Source organism: Gossypium hirsutum, chromosome A12, assembly GCF_007990345.1.
Source record: "Gossypium hirsutum isolate 1008001.06 chromosome A12, Gossypium_hirsutum_v2.1, whole genome shotgun sequence".
Classification (NCBI taxonomy): domain Eukaryota; kingdom Viridiplantae; phylum Streptophyta; class Magnoliopsida; order Malvales; family Malvaceae; genus Gossypium; species Gossypium hirsutum.
Genome location: NC_053435.1, coordinates 19137266 through 19164666, shown reverse-complemented (window position 1 = coordinate 19164666; position 27401 = coordinate 19137266). Strand labels below are relative to the sequence as shown.

The 27401-nt window shown below is 37.8% G+C and overlaps 2 non-coding genes across 2 annotated transcripts; one reads left to right on the top strand and one right to left on the bottom strand.

The window, feature by feature from the left end:
- Positions 1-21: 21 nt before the first annotated feature.
- On the bottom strand, positions 22-128 carry LOC121212080 (small nucleolar RNA R71). Its single transcript, XR_005907290.1, has one exon. It is a non-coding gene; the product is annotated as a small nucleolar RNA R71 (small nucleolar RNA).
- A 16418-nt stretch (positions 129-16546) lies between these two features.
- LOC121211798 (small nucleolar RNA R71) lies at positions 16547-16653 on the top strand. Its single transcript, XR_005907016.1, has one exon. It is a non-coding gene; the product is annotated as a small nucleolar RNA R71 (small nucleolar RNA).
- Positions 16654-27401: the final 10748 nt, after the last annotated feature.

Below are 27401 nucleotides of genomic sequence, written 5' to 3'. Positions count from 1 at the left end.
TTTCTGCCGGCAAAAATGGCTAAATTACGTAATGATATCTCTTCTTTTGTGCAGATGGATTTAGAAACACTCTACGATGCATGAGAGAGATACAAGGACCTTTTGAGAAGGTGCCCTCACTATGGGTTACTGCTTTGGCTCCAAGTACAAACATTCCACAATGGTCTGAATCCTTCGACTCGACAAATGGTTGACGTAGCTACTGGCGGAACCATCAATAATAAAACACCTGAAGATGCCTTTGAGTTTATTGACGAGATGTCACTGAATAACTATTAGTGGCAAGTGATGAGAACAAAGAAACGAAAATAGCTGGCGTTTATAACGTCAATTCAGTCACCATGCTCTCTAATCAGGTAGAACTCTTAAATAAAAAGATTGATGATTTTCTTAGTTCTTCATAGGTTCCCAGTAATGCAGTGCGAAGCAAGTGGAGGTGGAACAAGCCATTCGAAATACCAATCTTATGGCCACAACAAGGATAACGAGCAATTAAACTATATGGGTAATAATCCTCGACCTCAAAACAATCCATATAGTAAAACTTACAATGCAGGTGGAGCGGTCAAGGAAATCAAAGACCACAACCACCTCCAAGCTACCAACAACCACCCTACCAACAGCAAAAGAAGCCGAACCTTGAAGAGATGCTCTCAAAGGTTATTTCGGTACCAGAAACTCATTTCCAGAACACCGAGACAACACTTAAAATCAACAAGTGTCAATCCAAGGGCTCGAAACTTAGTAGGCCAGCTTTCCAAACTAATTTCAGAAAGACCACTAGGAAGTTTACCTAGTAACACCAAATCAAAAGAGCATGTGAAAGCAGTTACGCTAAGGAGTGGGAAAGTGTTAGCGAAAACTGAAAAAAAGCTAACACAAGAAACTGTGGTAAGTGAAAGGGGGGGAAGAAAAACCCGAAAATAGTGACAAACTAGTGTCGAAGGAATATAAACCTTCAGTTCCATACCTAGCAAAATTGAAAAAAGATCACATTGATGCACAATTTGGTAAGTTTCTTAAACTTTTTAAGCAATTACATATCAACTTACCTTTTGTTGAAGCCATCTCGTAGATGCCTACATATGCAAAATTTTTGAAGGAGCTTCTAACAAATAAAAGGAAATTCGAGGACTTGTCTACAATAGAACTCAACGAGGAGTGCTCAGCCATACTCAAAAACAAGCTGCCAACCAAACTAAAAGATCAAGGGAGTTTTACTATCCCTTACTTAATTGGTAGTCTGAATGTTGAGAAAGCACTAGCTGATTTAGGCGCTAGCATTAATTTAATGCCATATAAAATGTTCAAGCAACTTGGTCTTGGGAAACCTAAACCTACTAGGATGAATATTCAATTAGCCGATAGATCTGTTAAATATCCTAGAGGCATTATAGAAGACCTAATTGTGAAAGTAGATAAATTCATATCTCCTGTTGACTTTGTTGTGCTTGACATGGATGAAGATGTGGAAGTGCCCTTAATTTTGGGGCATCCATTTTTAGCCACTGCTAGGGCTGTAATCGATGTGGGTGATGGAAAATTGGTACTTAGAGTAGGTGATGAGGAGATTATCTTTAAAATTTATCATGCTATGAAGTTTTCTAGGGAACAAGATGACTCATGTTATTTTATTGACTCTATTGATCATACTACTCAAGATTCTTTTCAGGAAACTTTACAAAAGGACACGACGGAACTGTATCTAGCTCAAGAAGAGGAGACAGATGATGAACCTAATGAGTATTTTTCAAGACGAGTAGAATATGAGGGGATTAAGATAAACAATGAACTTAAGCAAAAACCCTCTATTGAAGAGCCTCCTAAACTGGAACTTAAACAATTACCAAACCACTTGGAATACGCATTCCTTGGAAATAATTCTACATTACAAGTTATCATTGCCACTAACTTGCAACCCAAGGAGAAAGAGGAATTAATCCAAGTATTAAAAGAACATAAGAAGGCCATAGCTTGGAAAATTTTCGATATTAAAGGAATCAGCCTTTCTTTTTGTACCCACAAAATTTTGATGGAAGATGAATACAAACCGTGTGTGCAAGCTCAAAGACGACTAAACCCCAACATGAAGGAAGTTGTAAAAGCCGAGGTAATGAAACTTCTAGATGCTGGAATTATTTATCCTATTTCTGATAGTTCTTGGGTAAGTCCAGTGTAGGTTGTCCCTAAGAAAGGAGGCATGATGGTTGTGACCAACGTTAAGAATGAATTAATCCCAACAAGGACAGTCTCAGGATGGAGAGTTTGCATAGACTACAGGAAACTGAATGATGCCACAAGGAATAATCACTTCCCCTTGCCATTCATTGACCAAATGTTGGAAAGATTATCCGGACACATGTATTACTGCTTTCTAGACAGACTCTCTGGTTACTTCCAAATCCCAATAGCTCTTGAAGATCAAGAAAAGAGGACATTCACATGCCCATATGGTATGTTCACTTATCGTAGAATGCCTTTTGGATTATGTAATGCTCCTACCACTTTTCAGTGCTGTATGATGGCCATCTTCGACAAAATCGTGGAAGATATCATGGAAGTATTTATAGATGATTTCTCGGTATTCGGTAACTCTTTCCATCTCTGTTTTAAAAATTTAAAACGAGTTTTAATAAGATATGAGGAAATGAACCTTGTGCTTAATTGGGAGAAATGTGACTTCATGGTTCAAGAAGGTATTGTATTAGGGCATAAAATTTCTAGTAAAGGGATTAAGGTGGACAAATCTAAAATAGAAACAATCGAAAAATTACCCCCTCCTAGTTTGGTTAAGGCTATTAGAAGCTTTTTAGGACATGTTGGTCTTTATAGAAGATTTATTAAGGATTTTTCTAAAATAGCTAAGCCTTTGACTAAATTGCTAGAAAAAGATATACCTTTTAATTTCAATCAGGAGTGCTTAGAAGTATTCAATACTCTAAAGGATAAATTAATTAATGCTCCAATTATAATTGCACCTAATTGGAATTTACCATTTGAATTAATGTGTGATGCGAGTGACTTTGCAGTAGGTGCAGTACTGGGACAGCGGAGAGACAAGCATTTTCAACCTATCTATTATGCTAGCAAAACTTTGACATCTGCACAAGAGAATTATACTACTACAGAAAAAGAGTTGCTAGCTATGGTTTTTGCATTTGATAAATTTTGATCATATCTAATATTATCTAAAGTTTTTGTTTACACTGACCATTCTGCCCTTCGCTACCTTTTAACTAAAACTGATGCAAAACCACAAATTATTCGATGGATTCTCTTATTGCAGGAATTCGACTTGGAAATTCAGGATAAGAAAGGAGCTAAAAATCTCGCGGCTGATCATCTGTCCAGGCTTGAGAAATCCAATACCAGAGAACTAGATGAAGTTGAAATAAATGATTCATTCCTTGAAGAACAATTTCTCACTATATCTGACTCCGAGGTACCTTGGTTTGCAGACATTGCAAATTTTTTAGCTGCTAACATTATCCCAAATTTTTTAGCTGCTAACATTCGCAGATGTGTAGATCACGTCATTAGAAGATACGTTACAAGATCAGAAAATTGAAAATATTGGAACATTGCCACTCAAGGCCAACCGGAGGACACTATAGTGGAACTAAGACCGCACACAAAATACTTGAATCAAGTTTTTATGGGCCCTCGTTATTTAAAGACGCTAATAGGTACGTTACCTCATGTGACAAATGCCAATGGACAGGTAACATATCTAGACGTGATGAAATGCCTCAAAACTATATGCTTTCATGTGAAATATTTGACATTTGGGGTATCGATTTCATGCGCCCATTCCCCAGTTCATTTGGGAATAAATACATCTTAGTAGTAGTTGATTACATGTCCAAATGGGTGGAAGCCCAAGCTCTACCTACTAATGATGCTAGAGTGGTAGTACGTTTCCTTAAGAAACTCTTCTCGAGATTCAAAATACCTAGAGCAATTATCAGTGATAGGGGCACTCATTTTTGTAATACCCAATTTGAAAAAAGCCCTTAAGAAATACAGAGTTCATCATAGAACAACCACCCATACCATCCTCAAACTAATGGACAAGTTGAAGTAGCAAATCGAGAAATCAAACGATCCTTGAAAAAATAGTAGAATCAAACAGAAAAGATTGGGCAATGAAAGTAGACGACGCCTTATGGGCTTACAAAACTGCTTTTAAAACCCCCATAGGAACATCACCTTACAGACTTGTTTATTGAAAAAGTTATCATCTACCATTCGAACTAGAGCATAAAGCTTTTTGGGCTATTAAATTTCTAAACCTTGATCCTGAAATTGTAGAAAAAAAAACAGGTTGATGCAGCTGAACGAGCTTGATGAGTGGTGAGCCAATGCATACAAAAATTCACGCCTATACAAGGAAGCAACAAAGCGGTGCCATGACACTCGTTTAAAGAAATGAAAATAATTGGAAGTTGGAGATCTTGTCTTACTATACAACTCAAGACTCAAATTGTTTCCTGGGAAACATAAATCACGATAGTTAGGACATTTCATAATTCAAATTGTTTTCCCATATGGCACAATAGAGGTAAGTCACCCATCATACAGTACTTTTAGAGTAAATGGACAACGTCTCAAACTTTATAATGGTGAGAATTTTAAAGACAATGGAGAGGAGCTACGACTCCACAAACTACCCTAAATAAACCAACAAGGTAACAGTCGAGCTTTGACTATAAAAAAGTACTTCTCGGGAGGCAACCCGAGTACTAACGGTTTTAAATTATTTAAATTTCAAGTTTTAAAAATTTAGGTCACTAACAGAGTATTTGAAGCACAGGTTTCCAACACCACATGGCCGATCACACGGTCGTGCATAAGGCCGTGTGCCCAACATTGATGGAAACACGACCGTGCAAAAACAGGGTAAAAGATTTCCCCAAACATGGGATGCAATAAAATGCCACGGCCGTGCGATATGGCCGGGGCCGAATCTGCCAAATGAACACGGGTGTGCGACACGCCCGTGTCTAGCACCCGTGGACAACACTATCAAAATAACACGGGCGTGTACAAAGCTACAGGACCGTGGGAGAAGAGAATCACATCACACACGGTCGTGTAATATGATCATATAACCACATGGCCTATACACATGGGCGTGCTAAAAGGCCGTGTGACGACACCTTAATTTGTGACAAACACGGCCGAGCCACGGCCCACACGGGTGTATGCACCGGCTGTGCCATTTGAGAAATTAGAATAATTATTTTATTTTATTTTTTCTTTCATTAAGTTTTTAAGCTCCATTTTTTTCCTTTTAAACACGGCTTATCTTAGTGACTACTATCAAGATTATTCCCCTCACTCTCTTTTTGTCATTCACAATCATGCTTGACATCCAGATTAATTTCCAATACTCGATCTCGCCAATCCAAAAAATATCATCCATTCTTAATACAGGAAGTTTCACTTCTCTCCCTATCTTATTTTTATACTCTAATATCTATCTTTGTACATTGAGGGCAATGTACATCTTAAGTGTGGGGGGGATATTTATTTCATTATCAGAAAAATCCCTAAATGGCTGCCTTGTTCTCTTGAAAAGCTCTCGTATCATATTTAGGATAAATTTTAATTGATTTATGATTTTGATTGATATATCTTGAATTAAAACATAGGCAATTATGCATTGATTGTTTAAACTTTAAGACATTAGAGAATCAAGCATGATGAGTTGATTTTTAAGAATTTAAAATCTTAGGCTGTTTCCCTACAGTTGAGGTATTACTTTGAGTTGGAATTCACAAGTTGTTAAACATCAAAAAGCTATAATTTTTGTGATTTTTTTGAGCCTTTTGAGAATCTATTAATTCTTTTCATGCTCACGTTTATTATTGCTTTGAGTGCGTCAATATTGAACTCTTATTCTAGAACTTGCTTGATTATACATGTCGAGACCACACCATTTGATTTGATATGTCAAAATGATTAAGGCACTTAGGATTAACCCACTAATGCCATGAAAAGCCTACCTCCACGATTAGCCCCTAGTAAACCCCCTTGAGCCTAACAAGCCATTTCTTGTATTACCCTTAATATTAACCTTTAACCTATTATTGTTGAAATCCTCTAAATTAATTTAAGCCCTATTTTTGTCGAGATTTGAATTGAAATATTTGCTTAGCTATTTCTTATTCTACTATGTAATTTGACTTGTTCTTAAAAAAAACATGTATACATATTAGTAATGATCTTCTATTTGTAAGCTTTAGAAGTTAAATTCCATAGTCTGAGAAGAAGCTCTGTTGTACACAAGTGATGATTAACTCTTTTTCTAGTTAGGTAATTTTTCATTTCAATCTCGATTCTAACCCTTTCTTTCAGCTTGTGACCACGCCCCCTAATCAAACCTCATTACAACCCTCTAAAGACCTTTTGATTGATGTATCATCTTAAATTACAGTGGTGGAGATTTTATTTTCATGCAATCTTATGGTAATGACTTTTTATTATTGACTATTGAGTGTTTCATTTATTGTCCTTAAACACCTCGAGTGATTTGAGTGAATCTGTAGTGAGGATGTGAAACTCTGTGATATTCTGGATCAAAGGTAATTACTTAAATTAGGAGAGACACCTATGTTTGCATGATTAAATACTCAACTTGGAATGTTTGAAACTTTTATGTTTTTTTAGTTGAATTCTCAATGTATGATTACCTATGGATTATTATGAGATATTATCGATAAAAATTATAAGTTGAGAACAATTTATTTTGATTATGATTTGAGAATTTTGCTTGAGGACAAGCAAATGCTTAAGTGTGGGGGTATTTGATAAACCGTAATTTATACATATTTTTACCCCAGGTTTAATGCATTTTATGGATGATTTTCCATTAGTATTGGTGAATTCGATGCTCCTAATGCTTTAATTTCATGTTTTACACTTAGGAGAGCATAGGAGAGTGAATGGAACGAGAAACAGGACAAAAATGGAAAAAATGGGCCAAAGTACGAAACCAACACGGCCTAGACCTCCTCACACGGGCAGACCACACGACCGTGTCAATTTGGCAGGCTCGAGCACGGTATGAAGTAATCGCACACGGGCGTGTCCCTACCGAGCCCATGTTGAGTCCAATTCGAAAAAGGCTAATTTTGAGGGCTTTTAAGCATCCCAAAGCCTATAAATGCACCCGAGAGAAGGAAGAAAAGGGAGGACGGAGAGTAAGAGGTAGGAATTACTCCAAGAAAGCTGATTGATTCATCTCAGAAGTCAGATTCATCATAAAGACTGAAGATCTCTCGTCAATTCCCCTTCAGGAGTTTTGTGTTTTCTTTATGTTATGAACTAAGTCCCCTAAATACCTAAGGGGAGTGAAACCTAAGACGAATCTTGTTATTATTTTCTGAATTGTATGATAAATATTTGACTTTTTCTTAATTATGTGTTCTTAATTCTTGTTTTGATATCCCAGGATACCGATTCAAGATAAGCTCTTATTCAGAGGAGGAATAGACCCTGTCTAAGAGTACATTTTTTATAATTAAGCGGAGTTGATTGCACGCCTAGACATAGGGTGACATGATTTTTCTGGATTAGGGTGAAACCTAATAAGGGGATCCATAGATTGAGTTAATGTAGCCCTAGAGTGTTAATTAGAGAAAAGTCTCGGTTATTCAATCTAGGGATTATACATTATTAGTCTTGAATTGGGATAATAACATAACTTAGGGATCTCTACGAAACATGAATAAATCATCCGATTCGGAGCCAGAATAAGAAGTACAGTCTAGGTGGATTTTTTCCTCATGTATTGTCTTCATTCAATCGATTTTCCCAAAAATAATTCTCCAATTCTATTATCTGTGCGTTCTTAGTTTAGATAATTAGTTAATTAAAACAAAACCTCTTTATTCTTAGGTTAGATAATAAAAAGACAGTTATTACTAGTACTTTTAGTTCCTTTGGGTTCGACAATCTGGTCTTGCTAAAACTATACTACTGTTCAATAGGTACACTTGCCTACATCGTGATAATAGGTAGTTCAAGAAGGAGTAATTATAAATATTTAAAACCTATCACGAAATCCACGCGATCAAATTCAACCTTTACATTTTATGCAATTTGGTTCTTTCTATAATTAAACATGAAATTGGTAAAATTTTCTTATCGAAATTTTTATACGTCTTTCCTATCATAATGCAGACCATGCAATATTAATAAATTAAATTTTCTTCCTGACTCGAATTTATGATCCCAAAACCACTATTCTGATTTCACTAAAAATAGGCTGTTACAACTCTCCCCTTTAAAGAATTTTCGTCCTCAAAAATCTTGCCTGTAAAGAGGTTTGGATATTGCTTTCTCATTGTTTCCTCCGGTTCTCAGTTAGGTTCTTCTATTTGTGTCGTTGCCAAAGAACTTTCACTAAAGCTACCTTTTTATTTCTCAACTCTTTCATCTCACGTGCTAGAATTCTGATTGGTTCCTCACTGTAAGTCATGTTAGGCTGAATCTCAACTTCTGTCAGTGTAATAATATGTGAAGGATATGATCAATACCATCGTAGCATAGACATGTGAAAAACATTGTGAATTTTATCAAGCTCCAACGATAATGCTAATCTGTATGCAACAGGTACGGTTCTTTCAATGATTTTGTATGGTCCGATAAACCGTAGGCTCAGTTTTCCTTTACGACCAAATCAAAGAACTTTCTTCCCAAGTGATACTTTCAAGAATACCTTATCTTTGACTTGAAATTCTATTTCTTTTCGTTTAAGATCAGCATGAGACTTTTGACAATTAGAGGCCACTTTCAAAATAACTCGAATCACTTTCACCTTTTCTTTAGTTTCACGGATTAAATCAACTCCGTGTATCTTTTTCTCACTGAGCTCTATCCAATACAACGGAGTTCTACATTTACGACCATATAGAGCCTTATTCGGTGCCATTTTAATGCTGGACTGATAACTATTATTGTATGCAAATTCAACTAAAGGCAGATACTTTTCCCAGTTACCTTCGAATTCCAAAATGCAACACCGAAGCATATCTTCTAAAATCTGTATAACACGTTTAGATTGTCCATCAGTTTGAGGATGAAATATGGTACTGAAATATAACTATATACCCAAAGCTTCTTGTAACTTGTTCCAAAATCGAGATGTAAACCGGGGATCCTATCAAAAATAATGGAGACTGGCACTCAATGTAGTCTGAAAATCTCTGAAACATATAATTCAACCAACCTATGCAAGGAGAAATCCATACGTATCAGGATAAAGTGCGTAGACTTTGTAAATTGATACGTGATATTCGTGATAGGTTTTAAATATTTATAATGAATCATTCTTGAAACTAACTATTATCACGATGAAGGCAAGTGTACCTATCGAACAGTAGTATAGCTTTAGCAAGACCGGATTGTCGAACCCAAAGGAACTAAAAGCACTAGTAATGACTGTCTTTTTATTATCTAGCCTAAGAATAATGGGGGTTTGTTTTAACTAACTAATTAACTAAACTAAGAATTCACAGAAAATAGAATTGGAGAATTACTTTTGGAAAACTCGATTGATTGAGACAATACTAAGGAAAAATCCACCTAGACTTCACTTGTTATTTGACTCTGAATCGGATGATTTATTCATTTGACTTGATCTGTAGAAATCCCTAAGTTATATTATTATCTATCTCGAGACAAACAATGTCTACACCTAGGTCGAATAATTGAAATCTCTTTCTAATTAACTCCCTAGGGTTGCATTAACTCGATCTATGGATCCCCTTATTAGATTTCACCCTAATCTGGCAAAATCTTGTCACCCTATCTCTAGGCGCGCAACCAACTCCGCTTAATTATGACAAATATACTCTTAGACAGGGTCTATTCCTCCTCTGAATAAGAGCTTAACTTGAATCAATATCCTGGAATATCAAAGCAAGAATTATGAACACATAATTAAGAACAAGTCAAATATTTATGATACAATTCAGATAATAATAACAAGATCTATCTTAGGTTTCATTCCCCTTAGGTATTTAGGGGTTTTAGTTCATAACTAAAAAAGTAAACATATCAGAAGAACAATGAATACAAAACATTAAAAAAACCAAAAACTCCGGAAGGGAGATTGAGGGGAGATCTTCGGTCTTGATGATGAATTCGGCTTTTGAGATGGATCAATCGGCTTTCCCTGAGTAGTTCCTTACTTCCCTCTCTGTGTTTGTCTTTTTCCTCCTCATCTAGGGTGTATTTATAGGCTTTAGAATGCATAAGAACCCTCAAAATTGGCATTTTTTGATTGGACTCAATCTGGGCTCGACAGGGACATGCCCATGTGTGATTGCTTAAGGTCGTGGTCAAGCCTGTTAAATAGGCACGGGCGTGTGGTCCACCTGTGTGAGACGTGCTCTGATTCTGCCAAATTAACACAACCATGTGGTCTGCCCGTGTGAGGAGGTCCAAGCCGTGTTGATTTCGTACGTTGGCTCATTTTCTCAGTTTTTGGCCCGTTTCTCGTTCCTTTCACTCTTCTATGCGCACCTAAGTATAAAACATGAAATTAAGGCATTAGGAGCATCAAATTCACCAATTTTAAGAAAAATCATCCATAAAATGTGCTAAGCATGGGATAGAAATATGTATAAGTTATGGTTTATCAAATACCCCCACACATTCCAAGTTTCACACATTCCAAGTTGAGCATTTTATCATGAAAACATAGGTGTCTCCCCTCATTTAAGTAATTACCTTTGATTCAAAATATCACATAGTTTCACATCCTCACTAAAAATTCACTCAAATCACTCGAGGTGTTTAAGGATAATAAATAAAGCACTCAATAGTCAATAATGAAGAGTCATTACCATAAGCTTGAATGAAAATCAAATCTCCACCACTATAAATTGAAATGAAACATCAATCAAAAGGTCTTTAGAGGGTTGTAACGTGGCTTTGGTTAGAGGGTGTGGTCACAAACTGAAAGAAAGGGTTAGAATCGAGATTGAATTGAAAAATTTCCTAACAAGAAAAATAACTAGTCATCAATTGCATACAACAGAGCTTTTTTCTCAGAATATGGAATTTAACTTCTTTAGCTCAGAAGATCACTACTACTAATATGTATACATGTATATATATATATATTTTTAGAGAACACATAATTACAAAATAGAATAAAACATAGCTAAGCAATTATTCAAACTCAAATTTAGACAAAAATAAGGATCAAATTAATTTAGGGCTTGCAACAATAATGAGCTATGGGTTAATATCGAGGGTAAATCAATGAGTGGGTTGTTAGGCTCAAGGGGTTCACTAAGGGTTAATTGTGAAGGTAGGCTTTTATGAAGTGAGTGGGTTAAGCTTAAGTGCCTTTATCATTTTGACATATCAAATCAAATGGTGTGGTCTTGATATGCATAATCAAACAAGTTCTAGAATAACAATTCAATACTGGCGCACTCATAATGAAAGTGAGCATGAAAGAAATAATAGATGCTCTAAAGGCTCAAGATCTCACAAAAATTATGGCTTTTTGATATTTAAACTTGTGAATTCCAACTCAAGATAATATCTAAACTTAGGGAAACAACCTAAAAGTTTTTAATTATTCAAAAGTCAACTTATCATGCTTGATTCCCTAATGTCTTAAAGTTTAAACAATCAATACATAAATGCCCATGTTTTAATTCAAGATATATCAATAAAAGTCATAAATCAATCAAAATTTATCCTAAACATGATATGAGAGCTTTTCAAGAGAACAAGGCAATTATTCAGGGATTTTTCTGATAGTGAAATGAATACTCCCCCCACACTTAAGATGTACATTTCCCTCAATGTACAAAGATAGATATATAGAAAAGAATATAAATATAAGATAGGGAGAGAAGTGAAACTTCTTAAGTGATGAATGAATTTCCTTGAACTGGAATTTTAGAGAATAATTGGCGGGAGCGTGGAGGAGGATACTCCGGCAGTGGTAGAGTTTCATTAGTTCATAAGTCCTGCGCCAAAAGAATATTATATTTGGTGGTATCTATGGTCGTGGCCGAGTAAGACATGGCAGTCATGGAGAACCTTTCCCAGTGAATTTTCAAGTTCTTGAGTAATAGTGAGCTTTGGAGCTCTTAATAACTGTGATAGAATCAGAAACTCTTTTAGGAAATATATAAGGAAGAGTCAGTACTCAATATGAATTAGCCGAAATTAAAAATTGTAAAATAATTATAAGTCCTAATAAAAATAAAGTGAAAGAAAAATAAAAAAATAGTTTTAAAATAAAATAAAAGTAAAAACATAAAATAATAAATAAAAGTTTTTAAACATCTTCATTGCTAGGTGGTTCATGAGGTGGGAGTGGCGATAAGATGTGGAGGTCCTGACAAACTTGCTGTAGAGTAGCATCAATGTTATCGAAGCGCTGAAAACACTATTGCTCAAACCAGGTAAGGCACTCAAAGATGTCAGCGTATGAAGCAGCCGCATTAACTGGACGAGAAGAAGGTGGTGGCTGATATAGTGGATCCTCGTGACATGGAAGGACATCATCAGTACTGTCCTTGGGGGCCTCCTCCTCAGTGGATTGGGTGAGACGGTACTGAGGAGGGAAGGTGCCACGTCGTTTCTCGATCATCCTCATACTTAGCATGTCGAGATGCCCTGTGGGGACATCTAGCCCATGAGAGTGAAGGAGGATGATTGGGCTGCTATGTTGAGGAGCTCGAAGTGCCAAGGCAACTGCGTCACATAGGGCCCAATGGAGATGACCCCCTTCCTATGCCGCTACATCTAATGTTGAATGGCAAAGGAAATGAAATAAGAAAGGTCTATGACGTGCCGTGTGACATACAGCATAGAAAGTAGGCGTCGTGAGTGTTGACGACGCCAGTGGTCTTTTGCCTTCCTGTTAACGTGTGAGCCAAAATGGCGTTTAAGTACCGCAGAGATGGAGGGAGAGCCAATGCCTTGGAGCGGCTAGGATTGTAAGAGGCAGTGCCGGGGGCGAGGGTGTTCCAACGCCGTGAAGGAGAGTGATGGATGTGGCGATTGAGAGCGTGGAGTTCATTCTCCTCCATGAACTCCTTATTGTAAAGGCCCGATACAGTTTCGAACTCTGGACGTTTAATTGGCGGACTAGACCGTCGAGGCTAAATTGGATTGTTCTCGAGTCATCAAAGTGGGCCATCATAGTCTGAAGATGGAACGCTGAGCAAAGTTCCATCGTGAGTTCAAGATATGTCGACTCGATAATCTCGAAGAAAAGCCCCCAAGGATCGGCAGTGAGGAGGGCCTAAATTGCATCCGCGAGTTGGACTTGTTCTAGCACGGCCCAGTCTATACAGTGGCCCACTTCCAAGGGTCGGGCCCGTAGAATCTGGAAAATTTCTTCTTGGGGCCCAATGGGGAACTGCAGGAAACAGTGATGAATTTCTATGATAGGACTTGAGGAAGATGACGCTCCCTTCCTTTTCTTCAAAGTAAGGATAATGGCTTTCTTTCCTCGTGAAGATGACATGGTGTACCTATATGGAAATTGTAGTGGAATGTGAATACTTTCCATGGGGCTTACATATTAACCTATGCTATAACAGCCAAAGTAAATGTGCCAAATAACCCTATAAGAATAAGTAATGGAGATATCTAAAGAATGAATTTGTGTGAGGTTAATAACATGAAACCCATAGAAACAATAACCATGAATGAATGTAGCCTAATATACTGACCAAAACAAAACAAAACTTTAAAAAAATATATACATTTATCTACTATTCTAACTATGAATACGCATGTAAAATAGTCAAATGGAGCATAGAAATCATGAAAGAAGCAAAATAATTGAAGAAGATTTAGATAAATGAGTAAACAAACGCAAGAGGGAGGAGCTTAGGCATCAAAAATGTGGTTGAAGGTGGCGCACGAGGATGGCAGGAGGCCGTGTGAATCTGCAGCGGCTAGGGTTAGGGATTTTGGGTGAGGGGAGATGATGAATAGTGAAGGGTATTTATAGATTTTGGGACACACGGCCAGGGATCACGCCCGTGTTCCCCAAATTTTTCCCGTATGATTCGCGAATTTTGAACTTGGGCCCATCTGACAATTTCCTCACGCCCATGTACCTTGGGCGTGTTCGTGTACACGGTCGTGTCACATGGCCGTGTTTGTCTTTGTTCGCTTCTCCTACATTTGTGTATGAAGGTCCACGTCGGTGTTGTTTTGGCAGGTTTGCCACGGTTGCTTGGCATGGGCGTGTCTCACGCCCGTGTTAATTTGACAGGTTCAGCCACGGTTTCCAAGCACGGGCATGTCGCACGCCCATGTTGTTTTGGCAGGTTCACCCACGGCCATGTCGCACGGTCGTGGCGATTTATCGTAGCCCGTTTTGGGGAAATATTTACCCTATTTTCACACAGCCTAAGGCACGCCCGTGTGCTTGGCCGTGTCTATGTGGTAAACTTGTATTCAAGAGCTTTGTTAGTAAGTTAGGTGTTAAACACTAAAATTTAAAGAAGTTAATACAGTTAGTGCTCGGGTTGCCTCTCGAGAAGCACTTATTTATTGTCTAAGCTTGACTTACCTCTCTATTGAATGGTCATGGTGATTCAAGGAGTTTATACTCCTCATTCCTACTATGAATCTCATCAAAATAAGGTTTTAAGTGGGTATTGTTTACCTTAAAAGTGCCTAACTTGGGATGACTTACCTCGATTGTACCGAATGGGAAAATGCTAAGTACCGTAAGAGGAATTTCTTCATTCAGTTTGGCAGTGACAATGTGAGGATCTGCGGCATCTAATAAAACTTTATCTCCAACCTTAAGTTGATTTGGAAAGGTATTGAGCTTGTTTTGGAATAGTTTTAGTTTATCGTGTACTGTCGGTTTATGTGTCCGGCATTCATCTAGCTCCTCAATTTTTAGCTTTCATTCTTCATGAATAGGTCCTCTACTATTGTTTGAAAATGGCTCATGTACTTCCTTCAAACTCATTTCCTGCAAAGTAGGTTGGACCATATTGTCAGTTTTAGTAGAATGGTTTAGACAATCACCTTCAATTTTCGATGTGTTACCGAAATTGCGAGCTTAAAGGGTGACTGTTTCGTCTCCCACACGAAGTGTGAGCTCACTTGTGCCAACATCAATAATCGTTCCAGCAGTTACTAAAAAGGGTCTTCCTAAAATCAAAGGAGTGTTGCTATCCTCCTCTATGCCTAGAACAACGAAGTCAATGGGAAATATAAATTTATCGATTTTAACTAGCAAATATTCAACAATACCCCTAGGAAATCTTATAGTTTTATCTGCTAATTGAATGCTCATCCTAGTCTGTTTGGGTTTCCCAAGACCTAGTTGTTTAAACATTTTGTAAGGCATGACGTTAATACTAGCCCGTAAATTAGCTATTGCATTATTAACATTTAAACTACCAATTAAGCAAGGAATTGTAAAACTCCTTGGACCTTTCAATTTGTTGGGTAGTTTATTCTTTAGAATAGCTGTGTTTAGGTTCACATGCGAAGCCTCGTCCAACTTTCGCTTGTTTTCTAAAAGCTCCTTTAAAAATTTCATTGCGTTTGGCATCTGCGATAGAGTTTCAATAAATGGTAAGTTAATATGTAATTTTTTAAGAGTTGAAGGAATTTACCAAATTATTCATCTGAGCGGTCTTTCCTTGTCACATTAGGGTATGGTACGCGAGGTTTGTATTCTGTACTTACCGGTTTCTGCTCATTGTGGTCTACCTCGCCTTTACCTTTACTTATCTCAGTTTCTTGCCTTGGTTCTGGTTCAGGTGTGACTAACCCTTCCTCATCTTGACTAGTAATCACGTTGAGTTGCTCCATTTGGGTTAGATTCTGTGTTGCTTGGCAAGCTACCCTGTGATCATTCAGAAATCAACTTGGCAAGCTGTCCAATCTGAGTTTCGAGCCCTTGGATTGATGCTTGTTTATTTTTGAGTGCCGTCTCGGTATTCTGAAAACGAGTCTCTGACACTGAGATGAATTTGGTTACCATCTCCCTAAGGTTCGGCTTTTTCTCCTGCTGGTGAGGTGGTTGTTGGTAGCTGGAGATGGTCCCTGATATCCTTGGCCTCCCCATGAGAAATTGGGATGGTTCCTCCAACCGGCATTATAAGTGTTACTATATGGATTATTGTGGCATCTAGAGTTATTGTTACCCATATATTGGACTTATTCCTCCTCGATGCTAGGGTTGAAGGGTTGATATTCTGCGTATGCTCCTCCTCCATTCGAATCGTACCTCATCATTGGATGTATCTGAGTAGAACCACACAAACCGTCAATCTTTTTATTTAAGAGTTCTACTTGGTTAGATAGCATAGTAACCACGTTGAGGTTGAAAACACCGGTTGCTTTCATCAGCTTTGTTCTCATAACTTACCACTGATAGTTATTCAGTGACATCTCCTCAATAAATTCGTAAGCCACCTCAGGTGTCCTATTATTGATAGTTCCTCCAGCAGCTGCATCAATCATCTGTCGAGTCAAAGGATTCAGGCCATTATGGAACGTTTGAACGTGTAGCCAAAACGGTAACCCATGGTGAGGGCATCTTCGCAAAAGGTCCTTATATCTCTCCCATGCTTCGTAGAGTGTTTCTAAATCCATCTGCACAAAAGAAGAGATATCATTACGTAATTTGGCTATTTTAGTCGATGGAAAATATTTTAATAGAAATTTTTAGGTCATTTGTTCCCAAGTAGTGATTGACCCTTGTGGTAACGAGTTCAACTATTGTTTAGCATTATTTCTTAATGAAAAGGGAAAAAACTGAAGGTGAATGGTGTCATCAGAAATGCCATTAATTTTGAAGGTATCATAAAATTCTAGGAAATTTGCCAAGTGAGCGTTGGGATCCTCGTCCTGCAAACCATCAAACTGAACAAACTGTTGTATCATTTGAATTGTATTAGGTTTTAGTTCAAAATTATTTGTAGCAATAGCTGGTCTAACTATACTTGACTCAGTTCCTGTTAAATGAGGTTTAGCATAATCATACATAGTGCGCAGAGAAGGATTTTGATTAACAGCAATTGCAGGAGGTAGCAGATTTTCTTGGTTTTCAGCAATCTCCTCAGTTGTGGTTTGAAGATCGTCCTCTTGCTTGTTCTTTGTGTATCTTAAGCTTTGCCCCATTTCTCTTAGGTTTCTACGAACTATGCGATCAATCTCACTGTCAAAAAGTAATGGTCCTGACGGGTTTCTTCTAGTCATAAACTATAAGAACCTATCAGAAAGAGGAGAAAAGAAGAATTAGTAATAAAAATTAGAATAAAATTTAAATTGCAGTAAAAGTAAATAGGTAAAGTAATAAAAATTGAGTGTTCCTAATATCTTAGTTCCCCGGCAACGGCGCTAAAAACTTGATACGTGATATTCGTGACAGGTTTTAAATATTTATAATGAATCGATCTTGAAACTAACAATTATCACGATGAAGGCAAATGTACCTATCGAACAGTAGTATAGCTTTAGCAAGACCGGATTGTCAAACCCAAAGGAACTAATAGTACTAGTAATGACTGTCTTTTTATTATCTAGCCTAAGAATAATGGGGTTTGTTTTAACTAACTAATTAACTAAACTAAGAATCCACAAAAAATAGAATTGGGGAATTACTTTTGGAAAACTCGATTGATTGAGACAATACCTAATGAAAAATCCACCTAGACTTCACTTGTTATTTGACTCTGAATCGGACAATTTATTCATTTGACTTGATCCGTAGAAATCCCTAAGTTATATTATTATCTCTCTCGAGACAAACAACGTCTAACCCTAGGTTGAATAATTTAAATCTCTTTCTAATTAACTCCCTAGGGTTGCATTAACTCGATCTATGGATCCCCTTATTAGGTTTTACCCTAATCTGGCAAAATCTTGTCACCCTATCTCTAGGCACACAACCCACTCCGCTTAATTATGACAAATGTACTCTTAGACAGGGTCTATTCCTCCTCTGAATAAGAGCTTGAATCAATATCCTGGAATATCAAAACAAGAATTAAGAACACATAATTAAGAGCAAGTCAAATATTTATCATACAGTTCAGATAATAATAACAAGATATGTCTTAGGTTTCATTCCCCTTAGGTATTTAGGGGTTTTAGTCCATAACTAAAAAGATAAACATCTCAAAAGAATAATGAATACAAAACATAAAGAAAAACTCAAAACTCTTGAAGGGAGATTTAGGGGAGATCTTCAGTCTTAATAATGAATCTGACTTCTGAGATGGATCAATCGGCTTTCCTTGAGTAGTTCCCTGCTTCCCTCTCTGGGTCTGTCTTTTTCCTCCTCCTCTAGGGTGTATTTATAGGCTTTAGAATGCCTAAGAACCCTCAAAATTGGCCTTTTCTGAACTGGACTCAATTTGGGCTCGACAGGGACACGCCCGTGTGCGATTGATTAAGGCCGTGGTCAAGCCTGTTAAATAGGCACAGGCGTGTGGTCCACCCGTGTGAGTCATGCTTTGATTCTGCCAAATTGACACGGCCGTGTTGTCTACCCGTGTGAGGAGGTCTAGGCCGTGTTGATTTCGTACGTTGGCCTATTTTCTTATTTTTTGGCCCGTTTCTCGTTCCTTTCACTCTCCTATGCTCACCTTAGTATAAAACATGAAATTAAGGCATTAGAAGCATCGAATTCATCAATTTTAAGGAAAAATCATACATAAAATGTGCTAAGCATGGGATAGAAATATGTATAAATTATGGTTTATCATTAATCAGTCAACGATTACCCAAATGACATCTTTCTTTTTCGGAGATAGTGGTAGTCTTGATACAAAGTCCATAGTTACTTTTTCTCATTTTCATTCTGGTATCGTAACTGGCTATAATAATCCTGAAGGTACCTAGTCTTTAGCTTTTACTTGCTGACATATCAAACATTTAGATAAAAATTCAGAAATATCCTGTTTCATTCATGGCCACTAGTACATCTTTTTCAAATCATTGTACATTTTGTTACTACCCGGATGCACAGACATTGTACCATTGTGAGCTTCATGCAAAATCTTTTGTACAAGTTCTGAATTCTTCGATACACATATTCTATCTCTGAATAATAAACAATCATCAGACCTAATCTGAAATTTTGAATCAGAATTTGACTCACATTGCACCTGTTTAGCTTGTAACTCACTATCACCTTTCTGAGCTTCGCAGATCTGCTGTAGAAATGTTGGTTTAGCTTTTAACTCAGCTGTGATTGAACCATCTTCAGATAATGATAATCGGGTATTCATTTCTCGTAAGGAAACTAAAGATTTTCTACTCAAAGCATCAGCAACCACATTGGCTTTTCCCGGATGATAATCAGTAATCAAATCATAGTCTTTTAATAACTCAAGCCACTTGTACTGTATCAGATTCAAGTCTTTTTACGACATCAGATACTTCAAACTTTTATGGTCGGTGAATATATAGCATTTTTCACCAAACAGATAGTGTCGTCAAATTTTTAATACAAATACAATGGCTGCCAATTCTAGATCATGTATTAGGTAGTTCTTTTCGTGTGGTTTTAGATGTCTAGAAGCATAGGCTATTACTTTACCTTCTTGCATCAAAACATAGCCTAAACCATTTAATGACACGTCACTGTAAATTATGAATTCTTTACCCGATTCAGGCTGAGCTAGCACGGGTGCTTTAGTAAACAAGACTTTCAATTTGCCAAAACTCTGCTGGCATTTATCAGTCCATTCAAATTTCACATTTTTCTACAATAAACGAGTCATTAGAGAAGCTATCATAGAAAATCCTTTTACAAATCTCTGATAATATCCAGCTAGTCCTAGGAAACTTCTAACTTCAGACATAGTTTTCGGTGATTTCTAGTTAACAATTGCTGAAATTTTATTTGGGTCAACTCTGATGCCTTCAGTAGATACTATATGTCTAAGAAAACCAAATTTCTGAAACCAAAATTCATATTTACTAAATTTGGCATATAGTTTTTTTTTCACGCAGAGTTTGCAACACAATTCTCAAATGATCAGCATGCCCATTTTCATCTTGAGAATATACCAGGATATCATCAATAAATACCACCACAAATCTGTCTAAATACGGTCTAAAAATTCTATTCATTAAATCCATAAATACTGTAGTTGCCTTAGTCAAGCCAAATGAAATCAAAAGAAACTCATAGTGCTTGTACTTGGTTCTGAAGGCTGTCTTCGGTACATCTGAGTCTTTTACTTATAACTGATAATAGCCAGAACGGAGATCAATCTTTGAAAACACAATAACACATTTCAACTCATCAAACAAATCATCAATGCGGGGAAGTGGATACTTATTCTTGATTGTAACTTTATTGAGCTGTCAGTAGTCAATACATAATCTCAAAGATCCATCATTCTTTTTAACAAATAGAACCGGTGCACCTTAAGGTGAAAAGCTGGGTCAAGCAAAACCCCTGTCAGTCAATTCTTGCAATTACGCTTTCAATTCCTTTAATTCAATAGGAGCCATTCTGTAAGGTGCTATAGATATAGGTATTGTTCCAGGAATAAGATCTATGGAAAATTTTACCTTTCGGGCCGACGCTAATCCAGGAAATTCCTCTGGAAACACACTAGGAAACTCAAAACAACCGGTATTAACTTAATCTTTTGCTCAGATACTTTAGAGTCCAACACATATGCAAGATAGGCATCATACCCTTTTTTGATATATTTCTGTTCTGATATGACTGATATCACATTAAAAAACCCAACCAGTTTATCAGATTCAATACGGAGCAATTTACCATTGATACGTGATATTCACGATAGGTTTTAAATATTTATAATTAATCGTTCTTGAAACTGACTATTATCACAATGAAGGCAAGTGTACCTATTGAACAGTAGTATAGCTTTAGCAAGACTGGATTGTCAAACCCAAAAGAACCAAGAGTACTAGTAATTACTTTCTTTTTATTATCTAGCCTAAAAATTAATGGATTTGTTTATCTAAACTAATTAACTACACTAAGAGTTCACAGAGAGAAATTGAGGAAAAGTTTTTTGGAAAATTTGATTGATTAAGACAATACCCAAGAAAAAATCCACCTAGACTTCACTTGTTATTTGACTCTGAACCAGACGATTTATTCATTGGACTTGATCCATTGAAATCCCTAAGGTATATTATTATCTCTCTCAAGACTAATAACATCTAACCCTAGGTTGATTAACTAAAATCTCTTTCTAATTAACGCCCTAGTGTTGCATTAACTCGATCTATGGATCCCCTTATTAGGTTTCACCCTAATCTGGCGAAATCTTATCACCCTATCTCCAGGCGTGCAATCAACTTTGCTTAATTACGACAAATTTACTCTGAGATAGGGTCTATTCCTCCTCTAAATAAGGGCATTAACTTGAATCAATATCCTGGAATATTAAAACAAGAATTAAGAGCACTTAATTAGGAACAAGTCAAATATTTATCATGCAATTCAGATAATAATAACAAGATCTGTCTTAGGTTTCATTCCCCTTAGGTATTTAGGGGATTTAGTTCATACTTATGAAAGAAAATATCTCACAAGAATAAATATAAAAAACATAAAGAAAACCCAAAACCCCTGATTGGAAATTGAAGGGAGATCTTCAGTCTTGGTGATGAATCCGGCTTCTGAGATGGACCAATCGGCTTCCCTTGAGTAATTCCTTGCCTCCTACTCTGTGTCTCATTTCCTAAGTGCCTCATTAGGTGTTTAAATAGGCTTTAGAACACCTAAGAGCCCTCAAAATTGGCCTTTTTCGAATAGGGTTATACTTGGGCTCGGCAGGGACACGCCCGTGTGCGATTACTCCAGCCCGTGGTCAAGGCTGTTGAATACACACGAATATGTAGTCTACCCGTGTAAGTCGTGCTTTGATCCTACCAAAGAGACATGGCCGTGAGACACCCCCGTGTGACAAAGTTCAGGCCGTGTTGATTTCCCATGTGGGTACATTTTCTCCATTTTCGGCCCGTTTCTCACTCTTTTTACTCTCATATACTCAAAGGGGTTCACTAAGGGTCAATTATGAAAGTAGGCTTTTGTGGAGTGAGTGGGTTAAATATAAGTGCCTTTATCATCTTGACATATCAAATCAAATGGTGTGGTCTTGACATGCATAATCAAACAAGTTCTAGAATAACAAATCAATACTGATGCACTCATAATAAAAGTGAGCATGAAAGAAATAAATTATGCACTAAAGGCTCAAGATCTCACAAAAATTATGGCTTTTTGATGTTTAAACTTGTGAATTTCAACCCATGATAATACCTAAACTTAGGGAAACAACCTAAAAGTATATAATTCTTCAAAAAATCAACTTATCATCCTTGATTCCCTAATGTCTTAAAGTTTAAACAATTAATGCATAATTGCCTATGTTTTAATTCAAGACATATCAATAAAAATCATAAATTAATTAAAATTCATTCTAATAGTGATATGAGTGATTCACGTGAGAATAAGATAAAATTCAGGGATTTCTAATGATGATATGAAAGACCCCCCACACTTAAGATGTACATTACCCTCAATGTACAAAGATAGATATATTGAAAAATATAGATAAATAATAATAAGATAGGGAGAGAAGTGAAACTTCCTGAATGATGAATGAACTCCTTGATTTGGAGTTATGGAGAATAATCGGCCAAGGTAATGATGAGAGTGGAGGAGGATATTCCGGTGGTTGTAGAGGTTCATTAGTCCATAAGTCCTGCGCCAAAAGAATATTATATCTGGTGGTAGCTATGGTCGTGGTCGAGTAGGACATTGCAGTCGTGGAGAACCTTTGCCAGTGGAGTTTTTAGTTCCTATGCGATGATGAGCTTTGGAGCTCTTTATAACTGTGATAAAATCAGGAACTGTTTAGGAAATATAAGGAGGCATAATTACTCGTAATGAAATAGCCAAAACTATAAATTATTCAATAAAAATTATAAAAACTAAAATTAAAATAATAATAAATGAAAAATGAAATAAAAAGTACTTAAATAAGATAAATAAAGATAAAAGTGAAAATAAAAATAATAAATAAAAAGTTTTTAAACATCGTCATCGCCAGATGGTTCGCGAGGTGGTGGTGGCGATGCGTTGTGGAAGTGCTGACAAAACTGATGTAGAGTCGCATCAATGTGAACAAAGCGTTGAAATCATTGCTGCTCAAATCGTGTAAGATGCTCAGAGATGTCAGAGTATGAAGCCACCGTATGAACTGAACAATGGATGGGTGATGGCTGAGACGGTGGGTCCTCATGACGTGGAGGGACATCATCAGTAATGTCTTCTGGGTCTTCCTTCTCGGTGGAGTAGACGAGGCGGTACTGAGGAGGGTAGGCACCATGTCATTTCTTGATCATCCTCATGTTTAGCATGCTCGAGATACCTTGTGGGGACATCTGGCCGATGACAGTGAGGGAGGATGATTGTGCTGTTGTGTTGAGGAGCCCAAAGTGTCGAGCCAATCGAGTCACATAGGGCCCGATAGAGATGACCCCTCTCCTATGCTGCTCTGTCTGATGGCGGATGGTGAGGGCTATGAAGTAGGCAAGGTCAAAGACGTGCTCGTTCACCATGCTCCACTGGAAATAGACACCGTGAGTATTGAAGACGCCGGTGCTCTCTCGTCATCTCGTAAGAGTGTGGGCCAATATGGCGTGTAGGTATCGCAGGGATGGGGCGAGGGTCGATGCCTTAGAGCAGCTAGGATCATAGAAGGTCGAGTTAGGGACGAGGTTCTTCCAACACTTTAAGGGAGAGTAGTGGATGTGGTGGTAGAGGGTGTCGAGTTTATTGTCATCCATGAACTCCTCCGTGTACAACCCTAATGTAATCCCGAACTCGGGTACGCTCAACTGGTGTACTAGACCACAAAGGCAGAACTAGATCGTTCCAGGATCGTCAAAGTTTGTCATGACAACTTGGAGATGGAAGGTCGAGCATAGTTCCATCATGAGCTTGAGGTATGTCGGCTCGATGATCTCAAAGAATAGCCCCCACGATTCAGTCGTCAGGAGGGCTCAGACTGCGTCAGCCATCTAAATTTGTTCAAGTGCGGCCTAGTCAATGCAGCGGCCCACACCTAGGGGTCGGGCCCGTAATATCTGAAATAGCTCCTCCTGGGGTCCCAAGGGGAACTCGAGGAAAGGGTGCCTAATCTCTGCGGTAGGACCCGAGGATGACATTGCTCCTTTCCTTTTCTTCAAGGCGGGGACAACGGTTTTCTTACCCCGTGAGGATGACATTGTATATCTGCATTGAAAAGTCGACGTTCAACCAATATGTCCCAAGAATAGCATGGTAAAACAAAACTAAATAGGAATATTTCATGAGACCCACGTACTAGATGAAGTAAACAAAACTAAAACAACTAAAGCAAATATATTAAGTTATTAAAAGAGGACTATGAGAAGAAAGCTACGGGAATTTGTAATGCATGAGTGCGTGTGGGTAAGCATAAAATCCATGGAAACAAGAAAAATGGATGAATGTAGTATGAAAAATGGAAATATTCTTTAATGAAAAGCATGAGTATTATTATTCTACTATGAATATTCACTTAAGATAGTCAAATGGATCAGAGGAATCATGAAATAGGCAAAATATTTAAAGAAAATAGAGTGAAAAAAAGTAAACAAAAGCAAAAGGAAGAAGCTTGGGTTGTCGGACACAGTGTTGTAGGCGGCGCACGAGCGTGGCAGGTAGGGCGTGTGGAGTTGCAGGGGCTAGGGTTAGGGATTATAGGGGAGGGGGATGATGACTAGTGAGGGGTTTATATAGATTTTGGGGCACACGGTCGTGGGGCACGCCCGTGTTCCATAATTTTTGCCTGTGTGTTTCCCGATGTTTAAAATTAGGCGCGTCTGACATTTTCCCCACGACCGTGTTCCTTGGGCGTGTGGGGTTGCACAAGGGCATGTCGCACAGCCATGTCTTGCTTCATTTGCTTCTCCCATGCCCCGTGTATGATAGCCCACACCCGTGTTAGTTTGACAGTGTCAACCACGGGGGCTGGGCACGGGCACGTCGAACGCCCGTGCTAAATTGACAGGTTTGCCCACGGTTTCAAAACACGAGCATGTTGCACGCTCGTGTTGGTTTGGCAGTTTCACCCATGGCCTTATCACATGGCCATGGCAACTTATTGCATCCCGTGTTGGGGAAATTTTTTTTCCCTGTTTTCATACGGCCATATCGCACGGCCGTGTCTCCTCTTGTGGTGTGTGCATGGCCTAAGGCACGTCTGTGTGCTTGGCCATGTGGATGGGAAAACCCTGTGTTTCAAGACTCAGTTAGTAGGTTAGATGTGAAAAACTATAATTTAAATAAATCATTATTGTTAGTGCTCGGGTTACCTCCCGAGAAGCGCTTATTTATAGTCAAGCTTGACTTACCTCTCTGGTGTGTGACCATGGTGGCTCGAGGAGTTTACACTCCTCATCCTTACTATCAACTTTATCAATATAAGGTTTAAGATGAGTATTGTTTACCTTAAATGTTTCGATTTTGGGGGGAATTACCTCGACTATACCATATGGGAAAATACTGAGTACCGTGAGAGGAATTTCTTCATTAGGTTCAGAAGTGATAATGCGAGGATCTACTACATCTAGTAGTACTTTGTCTCCAACTTTAAGTTGATTTGGTCATGTATTGAGCTCGTCCTGGCTCGGTTTCAGTTTATCGGGTGTTCTCGGTTTCTATATCCACCATTCATCTAGTTCTTTGATTTGTAGCCTTCGTTCTTCATAGACAGGTCCTTTATTGTTGCTTGAACGTAGTTCGTGTAGGTTCTTCAAACTTATTTCCTCCAAAGTAGGTTGCACCACATGGTCAGTTTTAGTAGAATGATTTATACTACGACCTTCAATTTTCGATGTGTTACTTGAATTACGAGCTTAAAGGGTGATTGTTTCGTCTCCCACACGAAGTGTGAGTTCACCTCTGCCAACATCAATTATTGTTCTATCGGTTGCAAAAAAGGGCCTCCCTAATATTAAAGGAACGTTACTATCCACTTCTATGTCTAGAACAATGAAATCAACTGGGAATATAAATTTGTTAATTTTAACGATTACATCTTCAATAATTCCCCTAAGAAATCTGATTGTTTTATCGGCTAATTGAATACTCATCCTAGTTTGTTTGGGTTTTGCCAAGACTTAGTTGATTAAACATTTTGTAAGGCATAACATTGATACTAGCCCCTAAATCAGCCAAAGCATTATTAACATCTAGGCTACCAATTAAATAGGGAATCGTAAAACTCCCTGGATCTTTTAATTTGTTGGCTAGGTTATTTTGTAGCATGGATGAGCAAACCATATTTAGTTCCACATATGACGCCTCATCCAACTTCCGCTTATTTGTTAAAATCTCTTTTAAGAATTTGACTGCGTTTGGCATCTACAAAAGAGCTTCAATAAACGGTAAGTTAATATGTAACTTTTTTAATAATTTAAAGAATTTATCGAATTGTTCTTCTGTGCGGTCTTTCCTTGTCGCGTTTGCGTATGGCATACAAGGTTTTTATTCTTTACTTACCAATTTCTGGTCATTGTGGTCCACCTCACCCTTACCTTTACTTACCATTGTTTCATGCCTCAGTTCTGGTTCAGGTGTAACTAACCCTTCCTCATCTTGAATGGTAATTGCATTGATTTGCTCCCTTGGGTTAGATTCAGTGTTACTCAACAGACTACCTTGTGGTCGTTTAGATATCAATTTAGTGAGTTTACCTATCTGAGTTTCGAGCCCTTGGGTTGATGCTTGTTGATTTTAAGTCTGTTTCAGTATTCTGAAAATGAATTTCTGACACTGAGATGAATTTTGTTAGCATCTCCTCAAGGTTTGGCTTTTTCTCTTATTGGTAGGGTGGTTGTTGGAAGCCTGGAGGTGGTGGTGGTCGCTGGTTCCCTTGGCCCCCCATGAGAAATTTAGGTGGTTCCTCCAACCTGCATTGTAAGTATTACTATAAGGATTATTTTGAGATCGAGGATCATTACCCATGTAATTTAGCTGCTCATTCTCCATGTTATGGCAATAGGATGGGTAATCTGAATTGCTTGATCCACCTCCATTTGCTTTGCACTACATTACTGGGTGAACCTGTGAAGAACCAAGAAAGCTGTCAATTTTTTTATTCAAAAGTTCTACCTGATTGGAGAGCATGGTGACTGAATCGACGTTAAAAATGCCGGCAGTTTTCATTGGCTTTGTCCTCATGACTTTCCACTGATAATTATTCAGTGACATTTCTTCTATAAATTCATAAGCATCCTCAGGTGTCTTATTATTGATAGTTCTGCCAGTGGCTGCATCGATCATCTATCGAGTCGAAGGATTCAGGCCATTGTGGAATGTTTGAACCTATAGCCAGAGTGGT